This window comes from Meles meles, chromosome 1 (assembly GCF_922984935.1).
Source record: "Meles meles chromosome 1, mMelMel3.1 paternal haplotype, whole genome shotgun sequence".
Lineage (NCBI taxonomy): Eukaryota > Metazoa > Chordata > Mammalia > Carnivora > Mustelidae > Meles > Meles meles.
The window spans coordinates 65,070,173-65,087,517 of NC_060066.1; positions in this window are offsets into that span (position 1 = coordinate 65,070,173).

Below are 17,345 nucleotides of genomic sequence, written 5' to 3' on the forward strand. Positions count from 1 at the left end.
CAAATTTTTCTGAGTTTTAAAAAGTGCCCAAAATATGTCATTATAGAACATCACTATCACCCCAGAAAATTCCTGCATGCCCTTCCCAGTTACCGATACTCATCCCACCCCAAGAAAACCACTGTTCAAATTTTCTTCCATCATTGACTGATTTTGACTCTTTTAAAACTTCATAACAATTAAATAATATAGTATGCACAATTTTTGTTTGACTTTTTGCTCAACATGTTTTTGAGATTTAATAGTTGATTCTTTTTATTGCTGAGTAGTATTCCATTTTATGAATATGCCCTGTCTTATTTATCCATTCTCCTATTTTAGGATCTCTGGGATATTTTCTACTTTGAACTATCATGAATAAAGCTGATTTGAATATTTCTGTACAAGTCTTTTAATGTGTGTATGTGCTTTTATTTCTCCTAAGTAAACACCTAGAGATGGAATTACTAGAACATTGGTTAATGTATATTTCATTTTACAAGGAAATGTTAGATCTTTTGCTATAAGAGTTGTCACATTTGACTTTCCCAACAACATGTGAGATTTTCAGTTGCTGTACATCCTTACCAAAATTTAGTATTGATAATCTTTCTAATTTTATTCATTCTGACGTGGGTGGAGTGGTGTGTCTACGTAGTCTTAATTTGCATTACCCAAATGACTAATAATATTGACCAAATTTTCATAAGCCAGTTGATGCGTCTATTCAATTCAAGCTATTTTTTTTTATTAGTGGATTGTGGGAGTTCTTTATATACTTTGCATCCCAGTCCTTTGTCATGCTTGTGTTTTGTAATACATATTTTCTTCAAATCTGTAGCATATCTCTTCAATGTATTTATTTATTTATTTATTTGTTCTTAAATATTTTATTTATTCATTCATGCATTTATTTTAGAGAGAGAGCACAAGCAAGAGGAAGAACAGAGGGAGAGGAGCAGAAATGGAGGGAGAGGAAGAGAGAAAGAATCTCAAGAAGATTTGACACTGAGCACGGAGCCTGACATGGCTCAATCTCATGACCCTGGGATCATGACCCTTGAGATCATGACCTACTTGCTGAAACCAAGAGTGGGACATTTAGCTGACTGAGCCACACGGTGGCTTATTAACAGTTTCTTAATAGTGCCATTTTAAAAGTGGTTTTTAATTCTGATAAGTTGAACTAATCAATTTTTTCTATTAAGGTGATTGCTTTACAGTTCAGAACTCTGCTTTTCACAAATCACAAAGATACTATCTTATGTTTCCTTGTAAAAGTTTTATGGTTTTATGCTTCATTATTACTCAGTTTAAAATATTTTATAATTTCTTTGATGATTTCATCACTAAGGAAATGAGAAGGGTTTTCTATAATTTCAGTGATTTTCTAAGATGTCGTGTTGTTATTGATTGCCAATTTAAGTCTTTTATGTTCAGAAAACATATGCTTTCAATCCTTTTAAATATATTTCAGCCTTGTTGGAAAGACCAGCATATGATCTATCTCAGTGAACATATCAGGTACACTTGAAAAGAATATGTATTATGCAACTAGTTATTCAGTGTAATGTTCTATAGAAATCATTTAGGTCAAGATATTGATAGTTTCTCCACATCCTCATATCAGGGAGATCATATGATAGTTGTCTTTCTCCGATTGACTTATTTCACTAAGCATGATACCTTCTAGTTCCATCCACGTTGTCACAAATGGCAAGATTTCATCTCTTTTGATGGCTGCATAGTATTCCATTGTGTATATATACCACATCTTCTTTAGTCATTCATCTGTTGATGGACATCTAGGTTCTTTCCATAGTTTGGCTATTGTAGACATTGTTGCTATGCAACATGGGGGGTTAGGGGGATAGGAGAAGAATAAATGAAACAAGATGGGATTGGGAGGGAGACAAACCATAAGTGACTCTTAATCTCACAAAACAAACTGGGGTTTGCTGGGGGGAGGTGGGGTTGGGAGAGGGGGAGGGGGGTTATGGACATTGGGGAGGGTATGTGCTATGGTGAGGGCTGTGAAGTGTGCAGACCTGGCGATTCACAGACCTGTACCCCTGGGGATAAAAATACATTATATGTTTATAAAAAAAAAAATAATAAATAAATAAATAAATAATTTAAGCTAAAAAAAAAAGATATTGATAGTTTGTTCAGATCCATCTGTCTCTCTCTTTTTTAAAATATTATTTATTTATTTTAGAGAGAGAACAAGAGAACAGAAGGAGGAGCAGGGGGAGAGGAAGAGAGAGAGTCCTCAAGCAGACTCCGAACTGAGCATGGAATCAGACTTGGGGCTCAATCCCAAGACCTTGAGATCATGTCCTGACCTGGCTCCTTAATCAACTGAGCCATCCAGCCACCCCAGATCCATCTATATTTTTATTTATTTTCATTACTTTGATCAATTGCTGAAAAATAATGTTAAAAAATCTTCAACTCTGATTATAAAATTGTTTATTTCTCCCCTTGATTCTGTCATTATCTCATGAATTTTGAAGCTGTTATGAGAGGAAAAAACATATATGAATACTACGTCTTCCTGATGACTCTTCCTGACTCTCTTGACATTGTGAAAAGTCTCTCTTTATTTCTAGTGCTCTTAATTCCTTCACGAAGACAGAATTTCAATGTGGTGTCATTTGCCTTCAGCCTGAAGAATTCCCATTAACTTCTCTCAAAAGGCATGTCGCTGGTGATGAATTCTTTTTCTTAGCTACTGTTGCCTTTCTTTAGCCTTCTTCATTTTTGCTGGATATAGAATTTTTTTTTAATTTTTTAATTTATTTATTTGACAGACAGAGATCACAAGTAGGCGGAGAGGCAGGCAGAGAGAGAGGAGGAAGCAGGCTCCCCGCCGAGCAGAGAGCCCAATGCGGAGCTCAATCCCAGGACCCTGAGACCATGACCTGAGCCGAAGGCAGAGGCTTTAACCCACTGAGCCACACAGGCGCCCCAACTGGATATAGAATTTTGAGTTGTTGTATTTTTTTCTGTTCTTTCAGAACTCTTAAATATGTGTTCTGTTATCTTCTTCACCTATATACAATGTATTGTTTTCTCTGGATGCTTTCAAAATTTTCTCTTTATATTCAATATTCACTAATTTTATTATGATGAACTGAAGATTGGTTTTGTTTTTATTTTTCACATTTGGCATTCCCTTATCTTTCAAAAGCAGCCTATTGAGGTATAATTGACATAGAGTAAATCAATACATATACAAGTACACATTTGGATACATTTTGACATACATACATACTCCAGAAAGCATCACACAATAAAAATAATGAACACGTCTGTTACTCCAGAAGGTCTCCTGCCTCTGTAATTTCTCCCACCTTTCATCCCATTCACAGGCTCACTAATCTCCTTTCTGATATTATACATTACTTTGTATTTCCTAGAATTTTGTATACTCTTTTTTTTTTTTTTTTTTGAGAGAGAGAGAGATGAATTGGGGGCATGAAGGCAGGACAGAGGGAGAGGGAGAAAAATAATCCTAAATAAGCTCCATGCATAATGCAGAGCCCAACATGGGGCTCCATCTCCTGATCTGAGATCATGACCTGAACTAAAATTCAGAGTCAGACACTTAACTGACTGAGTCACCTATGAGCCCCTGTATTGTCTAGCTGTTTTAGTCAGCATACCTATGTTGAGATTCAAATGCTATTGTGTGTTATCAAAAGTTCAGTAATTTTCATTGCTGAGCACTAATCTACCATAATGATACAGCACATTATGTTTATCCATTCACCTCTTAATGGACATTTAGATTGCTTCCATTTGGATGCCATTACAAATAAAGCTGCCATGAACATTCACGTACAATCTTTTCATCTCTCTTCAGTAAATACCTAGGACTAGAATGGCTGGGTCACATGGCAGGTGCATGTTTAACTTTTTAAGATACTACTAAACTACTAAACTATTGGTATTTTCCAAACAGGTTTTGTATTTCACATTCTCGCCAGAGTGATTGAGAGGTCCATTTGCTCCATATCCTTACCAACATTTGATTTGGTTGGTCTTTCCTCATTTTAGTAATTAAAAAAAAATAATCTAATAGTATAGAACTTAATAGGTCTATAAAATTTTATCACCAGTGTAATTGTGTGTATTAAAATTGATTTAAATAACTTAAAAATCTGATTACAGGGGCGCCTGGGTGGCTCAGTGGGTTAAAGCCTCTGCCTTCGGCTCAAGTCATGATCCCAGGGTCCTGGGATCGAGCCCCACATGGGGCTCTCTGCTCGGTGGGAAGCCTGTTTCCTCCTCTCTCTCTACCTGCCTCTCTGCCTACTTGTGATCTCTATCTGTCAAATAAATAAATTAAAAAATTAAAAAAAAATCTGATTACAAAACTAATGTGTTTTGTAGAAAATTTCTAAAATGTGGAACTATGCAAAAAATAACATAAAAACACCTGTTACTGTGTTAGTCATAATGCTTGTTAACAGTTTAGACTTTATTTCAATACTTACATATACTCATTTTATTTTATTATTTTATTTTATTTTATTTTAGAGAGGGAGAGAGAGAGAGAGAGAGCAAGAGGGAGAAGGTGCCAAGGGAGGGAGAAACAGAATCTTAAAGAGGCTCCACACCCAGCACAGAGCCTAATAGGGGGTTTGATCTTACAACCCTGAGGTCATGAACTGAGCCAAAATTAAGAGTTGGATGCTTAACTGAGTGAGCCACCCAGGCACCTCTCATACACTTGTTTTAAAAAAATGGATTCTGGTTCACACACTGTTTTCTAATCCACTTTTTTTTCTTGATACTGAATCATCAGTTTCTGAAGTCATTAAAGATATTTCTACAATGTATCAATTTTAGTGACTATAAAGATTTTCATCAAATGCAATGCCATACTTAATTTAATGTCTGCTATCTAGTGTAGGACGCTTAGGTTCTTTCTAGATTTTTACTTTTTAAAAAACCTGGTAAGGTAAAATACATATAACAGGAAATGTAAAATTTTAACTACTTTTAACTGTACAGTTTAGTATTATTAAATACATTCACATTGTTGTATAATCAATCTCTATAACTTTTTCATCTTGCAAAACTGCAATCTATACTTATTAACAGCTCCCCATTTCCTCCTCCCCAACCCCTGGCCACCACCATAATACTTGCTGACCTTTTTATGAATCATGTTTTTGAGGTCATATCTAAAAATATTTACCTAACTGAAGATTACAAAGATATTCTCGAAGATTTTTCCTTGAGGTTTTGTAGTGTTCGATTTTACATTTAGGTCTATGAGATATTTTGAGTTAATTTTTCAATATGGTGGAAAGATATGGGTAAAAGTTCATTTTTATGTGTGGATATCCACCTGTTCCATTACCATGTTAAAAGTTTATCTTTTGTCCATTGAATTGCTTTTTCATTTTTGTTGAAGTAAGTTATCCATTTATGTATGGATATATTTCTAGATTCTTCAGTCTATTCTTTTGTTCTCTTTGTCACTATCAGTATCATATTGTCTTGATTACTGTAGCTTTATAACAAGTATTAAATCAGGAGGCATTAGCCCTTCAACTTTGTTTTTTTTTTCAAAGTTATTTTTGCTGTTTTAGGTACTTACATTCCATATGGATTTTAGAGTCAATTTGTCAACTTACGCAAAATAATCTGCTGGGGTTTTGATTGGGATTGCATTGAGTCTGTAATGAATTCAGGAAGAGTCTGTAATGAATTCAGGAAGAACTGACATCTTGACAGTAATGGAGTCTTATGGCCATGAGCACAGCATATCTTTCCATGTGTTTAGTCTTCCTTAATTTCTCATAGCAATATCTTTTTTCCTTTTCAGAGTATAACTCAGAATGGTAAAGGTCAGGCATTATCCCTATCTCTGTGTGAGTACCAGGCACCGTTCCCTCTAAATCCTTTCTGATCATTCCTTCTATGGCCTCACGTAGTCTCCTCACCACATGCATACACCTATCAGTTCTCTGCTCACCCTAAAGAGGACCCTCTGAAATCTCCAGGAGTGTCTCTCTGTAACTCTTCCCTCTTTAATATCCTGTACTACAAACTCAACTCTTTTGTTCTCCTGAGACTTTCAGCTCTGTCTCATCAATTCAGGGAGACTTGGCCCAACTGGGTTCATTTTCCATTCAGTGTACCCTAGAAACTCTCTTAAGGCAGTAAGCTGGAGCAATCATAGTACTAACCTTATTTTCCATATATATGTCCTTTATTGTCTGATGGCCAAAATCTTGAAATCTGCTGTTTCATGTATCTTGTTTAATTTTTTTGTTTTTGCATTATATAGGGGAACTATGTGGTCCATGTTACTCTGTATTGGCCAGAAGTGAAAGTCAGAGCCATTTTTTTCTAAATATGTTTTTTTTAAGATCTATTTATTTATTTTAAAGAGAAAGAGAGATATCACAAGTGGGAGGAGGGGCAGAGGGAGAGAAGCAGACTCCCCACTAAGCACAGAGCCCAACAGTTGATCTCACCACCCTGAGATCATGACCTGAGCTGAAATCAAGAGTTGGTCACTTATCTGACTAAGCCACACAGGTGCCCTGTGCAACCATTATTTTTCACATATTTTTCCTCTCCTGTGCTCCCTCTATTTTCCTTCCTGGACTCAATTACACTTGTATATTAGACATTTTCATATTGTCTCAAAAGTTCCTTTGGTACTCATCCTTTTTTCCTACTTCAGATTAGACAAATTCTACTGATTTATGTTCAAGGTTACTTGTGTTTTCTTTTGCCACCTCCATTTTACTACATCTATTCACTGAGTTTTAAACTTCAGATAGTATTGAATCAAATAGTATATATTTTCCTTTACTTTATTCAGCATAGTTGTAAAATCCATTTTTAAATCCTGCCTGCTGTTTCCAACATTTAGGTCATTTCAGGGCTCAGTCTTTCTTTATCCTCTCTTCTTTTGAGAGTGGGTAGTATTTTCCCTATTCTTCTTTTCTGAGTAATTCCATACTGTAGCCTCACATCATGAATTCTGTAATTTAGAAGCACTGCATTCCACTTTATTCCTTTATTCCTTCAAAATGATTGAATTTTGTTTTGATTAACTTGGTTGATCTCCTACTGAACTCTGCTGTTTGGAGTCTGTCATACATATGTGTGGGAAAGTGTCGACCAGTATCTATGTTTGCAAAGCTTAAACATAGAATTAAAAGATTCCCCTCCCTTTCTCTCACCTTCTCAGCATTTCCTCCAAGACTCTCCAGTGTGTCTGGTAGCTTGAACTCTGTTCTCATTTCTCCAGGACAGAAAAAGTATGTTTTCTCTCATGATCTTAGCCTCCCAAAGTGGTGCCAACTTTAGTCTGCTCTTAGACTAAAAGCCATTTTAAAAGCGAGGGTACCATCTTCCAAATGCCATCTTCTTTCCAAAATCTGCCTGCTTTTATTCACTACCTTGTTTTAATTAACAAGATAGTTGTTTTTCATATTTTGTCTGTGGAAAAGAAGTGGTACCCCCAGTAATTTATTTTTAAAGTTTTATACATTCTCTCTTTTCTCCTGAAGAACTTGGATTATTCATTTGGGTCCCGTTCTTTCACATTAAAACTATCCTTAAGTAATCCTTGGTTGCACTTTCTTTCTTAACAGTGACACAGCAAAAGCAGATGAGATGATCCACAATGATGGTTAGTGAGTGGTAGACTTTCCCTAAAGCTAACTTTGCCAAGATATTTTCATGATTTTGATTGTGGACCCTCAAATGTGCATATGCATATGTCTTTTCTTCGGGGTTGGTCAGTTATATGGTCAAATACCTTAGAAATCATTTTTATACCAAAAATCTATTAATTGGGTGGTTGTCAGTCATGTATATGTAGACCTTGAATACAATCCCTTCTTCAAATATAATGCACTCTCTTGTGCTTTTCTCAGTGAACACTTGCATATTGACTGAATTAAATATTTCAGTTTAAATATCAAAAGAAAAAAAACAAGAAGAACTCTCTCAAATTTTAAAAGTTTGGTTTAAGTGCCGGATGATGACATCATATTCCAATCACCCCTTATTTTCATTGAGACTTTATTTCATCCCCAGGAAGAGAGGCCCTTTGTCGCATATATTCTATGTTACAGCTGTCCAAAACTATTTATTTTCTGTCAAACAGATAATTATTCTTTCACGCTTTTATGACTTTACACTGAATATGCTTTCTTCCTAAAATGCTCCTTTTCTTTCTGTTTGGCTGTAGGACTTCTTCTTTCCCTCAATAGACAGCATGGTGATCTACTGTGAGCACCTCTGACTTTTCCAGACATACACAGTCTGACTTCTTCATCCCTTTTATGCTTAACTGAAGCAATGCATCACCTCTATTGAAATACTTACTGATTTCTGTTTTAATAACTTTGTTTCTATGTCTCCCTTACTAGTTTGTGAATTCTATGTAGTCAGGACTCACACGATTTTATGAAACCTCTTACCAACTAAGAGCATCTCCACTATTGACCAAAGAGGTCCACACCAATCACAATCAGTACTCTACTGTGGTAAGAATTGCCCCAGATGGGAACTTATACTTTTATTATGGAATAGCTTCTAGTTAAAAATACACACACACACACACACACACACACACACACACACGTGTGTGTGTATCCATGTTTGTATATCTATTTGTGTCATTATCGGTATTTTAGGAGAGTATTAACTAAAGCTATTCTATATTCAAGTATTTAAAATTCTAAGTTATGATTACTTAGAGAGCCTCATTCTATAAACTCAAATATATGCCTTATATGTAGCCCAGAGTCTGTCCTCCTTTTATCTACTAAGATTTCTGCTGCAAAAGTCAACACAAAAGAGATGGTTGTTTCTGTAGTAAATTTGCAATATGTTTCCATTTAGAGATACTGTGTATTCATGTGTGCAGGTGTCAGCTGTATAAATATATAAAACAGCTTTTTAAGTGTTATAGATTTTATACAATAATAGAGATAGAATCAGTACTTATAAAATAATCTGTGGAAGCTTATGTTTCAATTGTAAGTGATAAACCCCAGGCCTAGCATATAGAGTGAGCCCTGAACAGTACTCTTTCCAGATCTTTATGTTACTAAACTGTTTGCAGGAGATCCCAGCAGCTGTTGTGTGAATCTGACAAAGCATTAGGAAAAAATATTCTCCAAGTAAATTTAGCTTTGAATTCTACAGAATTATTTGAGGATTGTGAATTGATGCAATACCTCATAGATGTAAGAAATGTGACATGATAAAGAAACAAATGCTTTTACAGATGTGGTAAGACTGCATTAAGTAACAACTTCAGCCATCCTGGAATTAAATGCAAGAGAAATTATAAACAAATCTATCTTTGCTTTAAACCTATTGAATCTAAGGTTCACAACAGCCAAATGAAATACTTCTCTGATAATAAGTGGACCACTAATCTCCTGAGAATTTTTATGAATTTCCTCAGTTCAGATGTGAAGAAAATTAATATTTAAAACCATGAGAATGTTTACCTAGCCAGATGGACTCTGAAGAATCAAAAAAGAAACCAAACAAACAAACAAAACAGGAAAAAATGATAAAACATGATCAATATAACTATAGCATGCTAATGTTTTGTATGGGTGAACATAAGGCAGATATGGGAAGTGTGTGGCTACCGGGAGGCAGAATTGGGGGTGGAAAGTTAACCATGGCCGTGTCCTTGACTACAACCCCCTTGAGACTGGAATGCACTGGCTGTCCACAGCTGAATCAGGTGTGAGGAGGGCAGCTCTCCTCTATCAAGTGTCTCAGGTAAGGACTCTGCAGTGCCCTATGGTGGGACCTGAAAGATCTCATATAAAATTTTGGCCTGAACCTGGATTCCCCCAAATGCCAATCTAAATAATTGGTATTCAATTAAAATGTTCTCGTCTAAGGAATACCTCAATCTGACTTCATCTGTGGAAAAAAAAATTCAAGGTGGGATAGATGATTCAATAAGTTATACAGATCAGTTTATAGCATTGTAGTTAATATTGAGCTAAGTAGATCATTACCTTATTTTCAGATATTTGTTTTTAATTTTTAATTCAAATTCACTTATTTAAATATCAAAATAATAATAACCTCACATAAAAAATAGTCAATTGTTTTCTGACAAAGGGGCAAGAGCAATTCAATGGAAAAAGAATAGTCTTTTGTGATTAGTACAAGTACAATTCCACATCCATATGCAAAAAAAAAATTAAAAAATAACCTAGACACACACCTTGTACCTGTCATGGTAATTTACTCAAAATGGATTATAGACCTAATATTGATTTAAAAATATAAAACTTCTAGAAAAAAACATAGGAGAAAACCTATAGAACCCACTGGATTATTTTGCTAGGGCAGCAATAACAAAATACCACAGACTGGGTGGTTAAATGACAGAAATTTATTTTCTCACAATTCTGGAAGTTGCATGTCCAGGAAGAGGTATTGATAGGTTTGGATTCTCCTGAAGACTCTCTTTGGGTAGCAGATGGCTGCCCTCACAGCCGACTGTATAGCATCCTTCCTGGGGAAGCTGAGTTTAGGGCGTGGGTTGGGGATTGAGTCCAGGGGGCCGCTGAAAGTGAGAGTTCACTGGGATTGGCTTAGGTTGGCATTCAGATTTCTCCAGCTCTGAATCCTTTCTGGAGTCCCTGTGACTTCCTGTGGTCTTCTCTCTATGTGCATGTATCAAAGTGTCTCTTCCTCTTCTTAGAAAAATGGCAGTCACATTAGAGTAGGGCTCCAACCTAAAATCCAAAAAACTGACAATACCAATTGCTGGTGAGGATGCAGAGCAGTAGGAGCTCTTAACTGATTTCTGCTGAGAATGAAAAATGATGTAGCCACTTTGAAGGCCATTTGGCAGTTTCTTTCAAAGCTAAACATAATCTTACCATATGATCCAACAATTGTACCCCTAGGTATGTACCCAATGGATTTGAAAATTTATGTCCCACAAAAAAACCTTTGTCCAAATATTTATAGCATCTTTATTCATAATTGTCAAAAACTGGAATGAAAATGTTCTTCAATCCATTCAATTGAATACTATTTAATGATAAAAAGCAATGTGCTATCAAGCACAAAAAGACTTGGATGAATCTTAAATACATAATGCTGAATGAAAAAGCCAATTTAAAAGAGTTACAGAGTTTATGGTCCCAATTATGTGATATTCTGGAAAAGTCGAAACTATAGAGACAGTAAACACATTAGTGGTTGGGTTTGGATTGGGAATGGGGAGGGTTGAATTAGTGGACTACAGAAGATTTATTTAAGGCAGTGAAGCTATTCCTTATAATATATTATGGTGGGCATATGATGCTATGTGTTTGTCAAAACCTATTAGAACTTCACAGCCCAAAGAACAAACCTTAACATATCCAGATTTTAGAAAATAATTTAGGCAGTTCAGAGATCTCAGAATGAAATGCAGAAGCTAACCAAACGATCTGACTGGATTGTTAAATTACTCCAAGGAGGCCTCAGACTGAGGTGGCTTTAATGCCTTAGCAGCCCATGTAAGCAAACCAGAATCTAAGCCTGAAATGCCTCAAGGTTAAGGAATCAAAACCTAAGGACAACCAAATCAAACAGCCAACTAGGTTTTCCCAATAAGGCAACAGCTTAAGCTATAGCCAATCAAATCATTTCCTTCTTTTGCTTCAGCCTCATCTCTATACAATTCTTTCCCCTGGCTCCAGTTGGTGAGTACTTCCAACAACTTCTGGCTTGGTACTACCCAATTGCAATTGATTTTGCTCAAATAAACTCTAAAAATGTTTCATAAGCCTCAGTTTAACAGTTCTGAAAATGTATGACACAACCTCACTGGGGGAATGAAAGGTATAAAACAAGTGAGTTGGGGGAAAGGTGCTGACTTGAATAACTTTGGAAATTAATAGTCTGTAGGACCAAAGGCAAAGGGACTTTGACAAAAGCACTGTACTCTAGTTAATAAAGTTGTTTCCCAAGGGATGCAGATAATCAATTCTGAAACCCGAGGAAGTACTCGAATAGACACTTCTCCAAAGAGGACATGTAAGAGGCAATTCAGCACATAAAGTGATGTTCAACGTCCCTAGCTATTAGGGAAATACATCACGGCAGACATGATGGAATGGCTCAAATTAACGTTACTCAGCAGGGGGCACCTGGGTGGTGCAGTCGGTTAAACATCCAGCTCCTGGTTTTAGCTCTGGTGATGATCTCAAGGTCATGAGATTGAGCCCCAAATGGGGCTCCACACTCAGTGCAGAGTCTGATTCAGATTCTGTCTCTCTCTCCCTCTGTCTCTCCTGCTTGTGCTTTCTCTCTAAAATAAATAAGTCTTGGGGCACCTGGGTGGCTCAGTGGGTTAAAGCCTCTGCCTTCAACTCAGGTCATGATCTCAGTGTCCTGGATCGAGCCTTGCATCGGGCTCTCTGCTCAGCAGGGAGCCTGCTTCCCTCCCTCTCTCTCTGCCTGCCTCTCTGCCTACTTGTGATCTCTCTCTCTGTATCAAAAAATAAGTAAAACTTAAAAAAAAATAAAATAAATAAGTCTTTAAAAATAAATAAATAGGGGTGCCTAGGTGGCTCAGTGGGTTAAGCCTCTGCTTTCAGGTCAGTTCATGATCCTGGGGTCCTGGGAACAAGCTCCATGGGTTGGGGGGGGTTCCTACTCAGTGGGGAATCTGCTTCTCCCTCTTCCTCTACCTCTCTCCTCCACCCCATCTGTGCTCTCAAATAAATAAATTTTATAAATAAATAAATAAAGTAAGTTATTCACCAAACCAAAGGCTGGTGAGATAAAAAGCAACTGGAACACTCCTATAGTGTTGGTGAGAATGAAAAAATAATACAAGCACTCTGGAAAATAACTGTTTTCCATGAGGTTAAACATAGACTTAACCATATGCCAGCATTCCCTCTTTTGGATATTTACCCTAGAAGAATGTAACATTATGCTCACACACAAACCTGTATGCAAATATTTATAGCAGCTCTATTACAATTGCCAAAATCTGGAGACAGCTTGAATATCCTTCACTGGGTGAATCAATAAACAAACTGTGGTCCATCTATACAACGGGATACTACATAGCAATTAAAAAGAATGGGATTTTAAAATTTAGCTTAATTTTAATTAGTGTTAAATTGAACTTAAAACACTGATATTTGGTTCAGTTATTGAAAAATGTTAAGGTATGTTTGGAACAACTTGAGCATATGAATATTCTTTCTCAACTGTGAATCTTTATAACATCTAAGTACAGATGAAATACATTTGAAAAATTTAACTTTCAAATCAAGATGTGTTGTAAATGTAAAATTATAATTGGATTTGAGCACTCATTTTAAATCAAGAATATAAAATGTATTACTCATTTTTATGTGGATTGCATTTTAAAATGACAAGATTTTGGATTTATTTGGTTAAATAAAAATCTTATTAAAATTAAAAAATAATAATGACACAAAGAGCCGTGTAAGTTATCATTTAGTGAATGTGAGGATGCATGAAAGAATGAAACAAAAGTGAAAAATCAGAGTCCTAAAGGGCTTTGGGAAGATATAGGAGATAAGAGAAGGATTTAAAAGGGAAGATGATTGCAGTTAGCTCACCACAACGACGTTGGCGCTGAACTGATTAATTTAGGCTCTGAGGTTCCACTCATCAAGCACTAAACTAATTTTTCTTTTAATAAATTGGCCTATGGAGATCTTTGAGATTAGCAACTTTTAAAGTTAATGAAGGGGAGGCTTCTAAATGTTTCTGTGTGCTCCTTCAGTAAATTGCAATGTTCCTTCAGAGAAGCTGAATTAGTTAGAAGGTGATGAATTAACATTTTACAGGTGTAAAACCAACTCTCAAGGTCAATGCTTTGTGTTATGTCACACATAACATAATTGTGTTTTGCCAATTTATGAGAAGGGAATTTAGGTTACTATAGACTTAACTTCACATAGGCATTTTCATTGTTTGGAGGCACCCTTTTACCTTTTTGTTTCCCTAGAATGAAGCCTTTATGCTTTTGGGTGGAGTAAACACAATAGTGCCCTCAGGTCTTAGAATCTCTTCTGTCCCTTGCTTAAGCCAGAGTGGCATTCTGATACTTCACTTATTACAGGCATTCTTCCCCAGTATATACAGTGTATATGGTGAGATTTAAAGTTCAAGACAAAAATTTTTTTAAAGATTTTGTTTATTTATTTGACAGAGAGAGAGATCACAAGCAGGCAGACATGCAAGCAGAGAGAAAGAGGGGGAAGCAGGCTCCCCGCTGAACAGAAAGCCCAATGCGGGGCTCAATCCCAGGACCCCGAGATCATGACCTGAACTGAAGGTAGATGCTTAACCCACTGAACCACCCAGGTGCCCCTCAAGTCAAATTTTAAAATGGGTATTTTTGTCTGCTTCTCTGTAATAATAAGACTATTTCCTTCAGTATATGCCCTTTAGTCAGTAACTAAATGTTTCTCGCTTTTCCAGATTCTGATAGAGGACAGTCTGTGTCCTGGTTAATAGTGCTGGGAAAATATAAGCACAGAAGAGAGGCAAGTAGTGGATTTAACATTTGTTAGTCTTTTCTTCTGTATAACTAAATAATGGCTCTGACTCACTGTTCTCTTCATTGCTTCCCAGTTCGGGACAGGGTCAAGGAAGGCTGTCAGACACATGCAGGAATCTTAATGTGATTTATTTATGCGTGCATAAGGTGACCCTCCCACTCTCCTGATCACTCATGCCCCATGAAAAATTTCCTAGTTGTTTCTATTTCTCCCTATAGAGAAATCTTTTTTTTTTTAGATGTCACATGCTCTGTATTTAATTTATTTATTTTTTTCAGCGTAACAGTATTCATTGTTTTTGCACAACACCCAGTACTCCATGCAATACGTGCCCTCCCTATTACCCACCACCTGTTCCCCCAACCTCCCACCCCTGACCCTTCAAAACCCTCAGGTTGTTTTTCAGAGTCCATAGTCTCTTATGGTTCGCCTCCCCTTCCAATTTTTTTTTTTTTATAAACATATAATGTATTTTTATCCCCAGGGGTACAGGTCTGTGAATCGCCAGGTTTACACACTTTGCAGCATTCATGATAGCCAAACTGGAAAGTCCCTATAGAGAAATCTAAACAAACACACAGACACCGAGAACAATATGATCAAGAGACACCTTTTTTCTTTCAGTTTTTTTTAATATCAGTAATAGGTTTCATTTGATTGTATGAGAACATTTAACATTGTTGTAATGCATTCTTTAGAACTCTGACCTGGGTATTTATTCAAATAATTCCCCGGGTTACCCACCATTCTTCACCCCCCACCCCCTTTGAAATGTACAAGTCTTTGAATCCCTGCTCCAGGGGCATCTCCTCTAGCCACCAGAGAGCCTCTCTCTTTCTCTCCTGGATCTGTACCCAGACCTCCTTCTCAGTAGTGCGTACACATTGGTGCTGCACACCAGTTGGCATCCATTCTATTTGGTTGGCTATAGCTTTTTATTCACTGGAAATTATACCGTGTCGACTTTTAACATTTAATATCTTACTTCTGCTGCCTGTTATTAATTCAATGAATATTCATTGAGCCTCTGCTCTAAACACTAGGGTAAACAGTGCATAAAAATCAGCTCAGTGTTTCTCCTCATGGAGCTTATATTCTTGCAGGCTTTCATTCACACATTGGACCGCATTCTGATTCTAATATATCTTGGTGATTATATTTACACAGGTATAGGTCTTCTGGCTGTAACTATGTTTCAAACACTTCTAAGATTGTCTCAATTATTGTGTTGAATATATTGTCCAGAATAGAGCTTGGAAAAACAGAGTCAAAGAAAACTGGTAGACTCTTCGCAGGTAAAAAAAAAAAAAAAAAATTAAAAAGTTGAATTACAGATAGAAAGTTAGGGGTGTCTGGGGGGCTCAGTTATTAATTGTCTGCCTTCTGCTTGGGTCATGATCCCATGGTCCTGGGATTGAGCCCTCCTTCATCAGGCTCCCTGCTTAGAGGAGAGCCTACTTCTCCTTCTTCCACTCCCCCTACTTGTGTTCCCTCTCTTACTCTCTGTGTCAAATGAATAAATAAATTTTTTTTAAGTTGAATTACAGAATGAAAAATTATCAGGGAGAGAAAGTACCAAACCTAAAGTCACATGGTAAAACATTCCAAGCAAATACTGGTTGATTTGATAAACTTGAAGAAATCTCTGGTTCAGACTCTCATGAGAGTCTTTGCCAAACCATCTCCCTCATTTGCTGGCTTACATTTTTCATATCCTCAGTATTTATTTGGTAACAGATTTTCAGAGACATATTTTCAATGAATCTCTCTATTTTTACAAATGGGAAAATGAGCCTGGAGACAATGTGACAATTTGATTTGTTCAAGAACATATCAGCTGAATATAGACAAGCAACAGCAATAGCAGCAAAAATATACATAAACTGTAACTTTTTTTTTTTTTTTTTCAAACAGGGCAGGGAGCAGAGGCATAATTGCACTGATGAAAAACAGAGGCAAACTTGATTAATCCAAACATAGTTGTGAAATAAAATAGGGTGCAAAAAACAGATACACACATAGAAAGCCATCTGATTTTGAAGTATAACACTCACACATTTAATAATTCATGCTTTTAGTCAATGTAGATTTTCTAGCCCAGATAAGATGGCATAGACTTCATTTCTCTCTGCTCCTCCTGACTTACTAAGATTATAAACCCCAGAAAGAATGCAATAGGAAATGAAAAGACAACTCTGAAAGGTGGCAAGAGGAAGGAGAACTGGTTTGGGACATCAAGTGCTGGAGGAATAACACAGCTGTCCATTCCCACAGTTAACAAAAGAAAGTCACCCAGGTCTGGGTTTTTCCTGACACCTGATCTAGCAACTGAAGGAACAACTCAGGTAGGTTCATTCCTCCCCTGAACTAAAGAGGCATCCCACTGACACCATCAGAGAAAAGCAAAAACTGAGAGCCTGGATAATTTAAGTCACCAGGGAAAGGGTTTAAATCACAAATGCTCCAGCTGTGGGAATATTAACCAAAAGGCTTAGAAATATTCTGACATTTGTTTTTGAACTCACATAGCCATGATTCTTCTCACTGTATATCAGAAATTTACATGATTTTGTTGGAGGTTATAGAGATGAGTATTCCTTGTTTCCCTATTTTGAGGTCTTATTCACCCTGACTTTATTTGGGGATATCTCTACAATATGTCACAGTACTCAAAAGGTAATGACTGAAATGACCAATGACTGCTTGGCAATGAAGGTTCTCCCCACTCTCTCAGGGTACTTCTTTGTGGAAACTTGCCAACATGGCCAGAAAATATTGGATTTTGCTTGGGTTGACTAT